This window comes from Centruroides vittatus, unplaced genomic scaffold (genome assembly GCF_030686945.1).
Source record: "Centruroides vittatus isolate TY-2023 unplaced genomic scaffold, ASM3068694v2 contig_18, whole genome shotgun sequence".
Lineage (NCBI taxonomy): Eukaryota > Metazoa > Arthropoda > Arachnida > Scorpiones > Buthidae > Centruroides > Centruroides vittatus.
Genome location: NW_027121101.1, coordinates 4,155,272 through 4,162,290, shown reverse-complemented (window position 1 = coordinate 4,162,290; position 7,019 = coordinate 4,155,272). Strand labels below are relative to the sequence as shown.

The 7,019-nt window shown below is 29.8% G+C and overlaps 1 non-coding gene across 1 annotated transcript; it reads left to right on the top strand.

The window, feature by feature from the left end:
* The first annotated feature begins 3,990 nt into the window (after nt 1–3,990).
* Nucleotides 3,991–4,063, top strand: TRNAV-UAC (transfer RNA valine (anticodon UAC)). Its single transcript has one exon. It is a non-coding gene; the product is annotated as a tRNA-Val (tRNA).
* The last annotated feature ends 2,956 nt before the right edge of the window (nt 4,064–7,019 follow it).

The window sequence follows — 7,019 nt, the reverse complement described above, 5'->3', positions numbered from 1 at the left end:
CATATCCAATTATGCATAAGCTTTTACACCAAGCTTTTAACAAAACATATTTAAATTTTCAAAACAATTAACTGTTACATATATCCCAGTACTTAAAAATGATTTTCTTTTTATGACAATCGAATGAATAAAGTTATTTACATATTTTGGCTGGATTATTTATATTTATCAACCAACTCTCTTAACCTATCTTGATTTGCTCCGGAAAACTCTTCCAATTTGTTACGGTTCTTCAAAAAAATAAAAGTCGGCATGCAATTGACATTAAAGTCCTGTGCCAATTCTTCGTTATCGTCGACATCTACCTTGAGAAATACTACTTTATCAGTATTCTCCTGTTCCAATTTCTCGATGAAAGGAGCAATTTGCTTGCAAGGTCCGCACCAAGTCGCAAAAAAGTCAATAACCACCAGCTTGTCTCCTGCTGCGTCCATTTGGGCATCGTAATCGGCTCTATCGGTAACGTGATGAACCATAATGGCAATATTTCTCGATACAAAAGACGGAGAAACAGTTATACGAGTAGACAACCCAACCCACTTCTTACAACAATGGCAAGCGTCACTACTACTACCACGACTCTTAAACACTGGTTACGTCATCTAGCAACAATACGCAAGACACGACAGGACGTGTATGACACACTTCCTTTATATAATTTAAATGTTTTATTAACTGAATTTTTAAAATATTTATTAAAATAACAATTATCTAATATATGTTAATTAAATTATAGAAATTCAAAAATTTTATTTAATTAAAATACTAGAGGGCGCGCCGATAATATAAGCGACCCTAACATGTTAATCCGACCCCCACTTTACAATGGAGTAATGGAATACCAGATTTAGAAATCTGAAAGCAAATAAATGATTAATCTACGTTATTTTACACATTTTACAATAAATAATAAAAGTTCAATGACTTATGTTATAGAAAAGTTTCTTAATAATTTAATTTCAATGTTTTAAATTTTCAAATATTTAATACAAAAAGATAGTAGAGTTTTATATTATAAATTTGAATAATCAATTGAATCTGAATTTTTCAGATGATATATCATTTTTTAAAAATCTTACATGAAATTTTTTAATATTTTGTATAATTTCCAATCAGAAAAAAATTAATAAGATGATAATTAGTTATACAGCGAATATTCGGTTACTATTCGGCCTATTTTTCGCTATTCGGTCGAATACCGAATACCTAAAAGCAGGAGTAAGAAGTAACAAAAACACAGTAAATTAATTATTTTGGTATTTAGATTTAATGTTATCGGGTTAGTGTTGTTTGTCTATATTTATGTATAACTTATAACCTGCACAAAATAAAATAATATTAGTCACATGTATTCACAATTTATAATTACAAAAATCAGCCCACGTATAGGTACAGTACGTACTGTACAGTACACACCTATTCGAGAATCGTCGCACATCTGAGGGTCTGACCCTGCCTATCCTTCTTTTTAAGCGCTTGTCTTTGCTCTTCCCTCTATCGCTTTAGTCCACGTATGCCTATGCATACATCATAATGTGCGCGCACGATACTTTCGATTCGTCACTTTTCTGTCGTAGATTTCCCATTTTAAAATTACGTGACTCATAGCCTGGTGTTAACAGAGAAAAGAGACAGATAGGACGTCGATATAAGTCACAGTTATGATTTCACAGATTCGAGACAGCTTGGTAGCCCGAACGGCCCCAGGCTTTCACCCATGCACACTAAGTGACTTTCATTACAAGCATTTAGCTTTCCAAAGTCTATGAGAACAATTATTTAGCATTGACGGCCAGGAATTTCATGCCAATAAGCTGCCTCGACTTGTTCGATTATGTTATCAACTCAATTTCTTATTGATTTTCACATTTTCACTTCGCGGTCCTTCTCTATTCTTTTTCCGATATTTACATGTGTAGGTCGTTTCATTGTTATCCATATTTGATATCATCATTCATCACATACTGCTATGACTCTGTTGTCTGTCCGCTACAACTGTCAAGAATTAACGCGATTGGCGAAGCGTAGTGACAGCGGGCCAATAGGGAGCAGGGTCCTTGCCATAATGCGGTTTGCCCGCCAATTTTTGTACGTGCGTTAATCAAGCCGAATAGTTTGGCCGAATATACTATTTGTTGCAACATTAATGATAATAATTATACGGCTCGGTTTTATTTTTACAATATTCAATATTAATAAAAGTTAAAATTGTAATAGGGTTTTCTTCTTTCCATATTGTGTTAATACCTCATAAATCTCGAGTTTTTTCTGTTTTCTTTTTTTTCATACTGACACAACATTCATTCACATCAGTAGTTAACTTATATATGCTGCGTTTGCATGATTAATTATCATTATTTAATTAATGAAGACGGATTTAATTATATGTAGGCCTATGATTATCGTAGAAGTCAAAGAACGATTCTGTGATCTTCAAAAAAATCATTCTGATCAATTTTTTTTTTTTTTTTTTTTTTTTTTGTTATTTCACCTTCGAAGTCCAGAATCCTCTCATTTAATTGTCCCAACAGTAATTGAATATTTGTAAGTTTATTCTATGATTCATAATTATGAAATCAATTGAGCGTATAAAATCTTTTCACACTCATTATTTAAACTATATTTGGTGATGCTTGGTTATAGCTTAAACACTGACGATTCCTGTATTTTTACAAAACAGTAAAATAATTGATAAAATGTATATGTATTTTTTCTTAATTATGCTAAGCATTGTCTTAATAATATAGGCTAAACAGCTTAAATAGCCTTTTATTTCACGAAAAATCTGATTTTATCTCATTGTACCAGAAGAAACATATCAATCTTTTCTCTGTGCCAATGATTAACCAGTTTATCAGTTACGGTCCATGTGTAAAACAGCCTGAGTGAAACAGTGAAAGTAAAAGCGTATATTATATAGGCCTATACTATATATGAAAGCTGAGGAGACTTAGCCACCTCATAGCTACGGTCTGATTTTTTAAATTTGATATTGAGATTATAAACTTATATCGTTTTGGCGTTATGATTATATAATTTCAAATAAAACTGTAGTTTTTCAACTTACAAATTTTTACAGATTATTTTCATTATCACAAATGTCATAAATTTCGTATTAAGCACTGTCGGCCACACACAATCGCAAAGTTGCCAAGACGATAGGCTCACAGAGAGACCATAAGTTCTACCACCAGATCTTAGTTCAAATCCAACTTAAATCCTTTAACTTTTCTTGGTTGGTTCCGGTTGGAAGATCCTTCATACCTCTCAAATATATTTATCGATTTCTTCTGAGGACAAGTGCCTCAAAATTGACAAAATAATAACCTTAACTTTCATATAGTATGATATATATTATATATCAAATGTGTCGGTTAAAAAAGTTGTAAAATTAAAACCAGCTGAGGAGGACATTGAGCAAGTTCGTTGGTCTTTTAACTGCTGCTAAGGTTAATTGTTAAATAAACATAGGCTAGTGAATGATAACTCTATTGTTGGTTGTGTTTATTAATAAACCAAACATTTACCATAATCTTAACAATTCATAGAGCTGATGCCACGACATGTATGGCGCCAACTCTAAAGGAAAATAACGTTTTAAATGGTGCCGGCCCCAAAGTTAAAGAAAAAAAAAATAATTTTTATCCTTCAATTTTGGTGTTTGGCATTACTTAAATTACTATTGAAGGCGAACGAAATTCGCCTCTTAAAGTTGGCGAATTTTAATTCAACTTTTCATGATTATATTATTTTAATGGAAGACAGTGGAAGACAGTGGAATGTTGAGAAGTGGCTACTATCATGCTGAAAGTCTACAACATAACTAAAATATAGTTTTGCAGGAATATCTAATACATTAAACTGTTGACAATTATAGCATGCGATATTTATCACAATTTAGTTTTATTTCCTGATTTTATTTAATTTTTCGTAGAAATTTTTAGAATGTGATACAAATTATATGGGTTATTTACAAGTACACTTCACAGTGGTTCCGTAGTGTAGCGGTTATCACGTTCGCTTTACACGCGAAAGGTCCCCGGTTCGATCCCGGGCGGAACCACATTTTTTTTTCCCCTTCTGTTTTTAAATGTATGATCAACCCACCGCCGTAGAGACCAAGTTCGAATCCGATTGATTCAGACTATAATAGATTGCACGTGCAATTACGTCGTCCGTCTCTCCGCTCTGCTGATCACCAATGTGAGGGAAGTCGAAATATCTTAATATGTTAGTGCTTCACGTTGACGAATCAAATCGAATGTCCGATTAGTAATCAGATCAGAATCCAACAAGTCATTAAATATGTTTTGAATCAAAATTAAATAAACGTATGTCATTATGGTTATATTTAATAATGTCTTAAACAATCGTAATTACTTGAACCACATTTTAAAAAATATGAATTTTAATAATAGAATTAGATTTTAGATGTAATTTAAAATACATAATTTACAGATAAAAATTATAATGCTAATGATATGAAAAGACAGCGTTAAAGGTTATAATTTTAGACTTTTAGTAGCAACCTAAGATCTTTCTACTATGTGATGTTTTATTGTAACTTAATGAATTCTAAACTAAATTTGCACTTCAAAATCAATTTAAGTTTACAATATAAAAAGAAAATTTATAAAATATAAAATATTATTTCCTTTTACATTTGCAATTGTTAAATTCATATTAAAGACCTGTTTTCAAAGACAAAAATATTTAAAACTGTTCTGCTTTTATGTAATTTTCGGATAAATCTGAAGAATTAAAAAAATACTACATATTATTTGCTTTTCAATTTAAAAGACTCAAACAAATTAAATGCAATAAAGAAAACGATATGCATTAGTATTTTGATCTGTAATTTATTTAAAATTATTAATTGTTACCCTTTAAACTTCTTCAATTGCTCCAGAAAGATTAAAAACTGTAATGTTTTCATTCAGTAACGTATATTTTTAAAAAGATTTTATTACAGTGATTAGATATTTTTAGCATTGTATTAGTTTAAAATATAAACATTACAGTAATAAAATAGCTTTAATTGCGACGTTCTTTTTTCTGTTGAAAAACGTTAAACACGATGCTTCAACAATATCTTCTAAATTAGCAACGAACACTATATTTGATCAAAGCAATTTTAATTTATTCAAATAAAAGGCTAGAAATTCTAATATATTTAAATCAAAAACTTGAATAAATTAGTATTTATAATTTCCACCCTATATACAGATTATTTGATTGATAAAATTAACAAATTGAAATTAAGGTAATCTTAAAAATCTTAGTTATTAGACACCCCCGAAATGTTTTGATAAGGTTTTACTATACAGTACCAAATGATGCTCAGCAGAATGATTTCACTGAGAACGAAAGGAAACAAACAAAATTCTAAATATAAAACAAAATTTAAAACTATAAAACTCTGATCAAATGTTCTTTAAGATTAGTTGTTACACTGGCTTGGAATTCGGTGTTAAATAGACATTTTATAGCTTAGAATTCAAACTATGTTATTTCGATTTGTGTTTTGTTATTAATTTATATTTAGGATGATTTATTTACTTCTTGGTTAAGAAGGCGCCAAACGTTAATCCATTATTTTTGCCAGTATATTGACAGAATAAACATTATCGCATGTACGAGTAAATCAGGATATTTTTTAGTGTACCAAGTATGTAGTCATAGTGTCTCACACACAACTTGCAATCACGAATAGCAATATCAGATTACAAATCGTCGTTATTTATACGTTCTTCTAGAACTTTTTATTTTCGACGTAGATTTAATATGAATGATATATTTTTACTGAAGACCTAATAATTTTTAATCGATAACTAAGTTTTTATTTTATTTTTTTTTTTTTTTTGGAATACAGCCAACTAGTACACATGATTCTTCCTTGACAATTTTGGATTTTATCACGATCGTAAAATTAATCATTTTCTGAAGAAATTTATTAAATTTTTCAGAAACGATACTAAAATTGAAATTTGAAATACATGTAAATGATGAAATTAGAATTAACCTGTAATCTTATCAACAATGTACACAGAAACATTGTTATAAATAGGACCGTATGGGTACTGGGGGTAGAGCGGATCCTTTTGGCTCGTAGCTTTTTCTTTAAACAAATGAAATCTGTAGAATATTTCTTTATCAATAAAACACAGTCTTAAAGACGTTAATTTTTTGGAATCACTTTGGGTTTTATCCGTGCCTGGTGGAATGTGCTCAGCAATCCCTCCTCTCCGATTATGAAGTATATGATTTTGCTATTTTCGTATTTCATAATGATATACAGTATTATTATTTAATCTTAAAATCAATCATTTGTGACAAACTGATATAATATATTCAGAAAAAGTTAGTCAGTAAATCGAATTATAAATAATTTCGGCGCATGCAGATAATCGATTTTTTCCGAGAAAAATTACACAGCATTTCTAAAGTAATTTACGAGAAGATAAACCAAGGAAGCATTTGTCGATAGTTACGTAATTTTTAAGCAAATAAAGTTTTTCTAAGAGTCAGAAATTTCTAAATAACATCTTAGAATCAGGTTTTTCCTCTAATGTATAAGCTTATTCAAAGGTCAGTAATGTTGCATTTCCGCATTGACACATCATCACCAGCATACGTCAGCATATTTATTATTTTTTCTTTACTGTAGTTAAAAAAAAAAAAAAAATTATAGAGTTTTATTATATAACTTAAGAAAATGTTGCAATAGAATGAGGTCGTTATCGATCGTTTGACTCTATATAAACATTCTAGGGTGGAGTCTAAACTTTCTCGGTTTTATGACGTTGGTAATTATTATCCTAATCTTGTAAGAGAAAATACTTCTCATAATGAAATTAGTTTGTAATAACTCATTCAAATACACGTTTTTTCGAAATTTTTCTCAGAAAATAATGAAGGATTTCCTATGTGTTAATATATTTGATATGGAAATCCCCTTTTTTATTTTTTTATTACATTCATTTTTAACTATTCAGAATTTGCTGACTATCATTAATTTT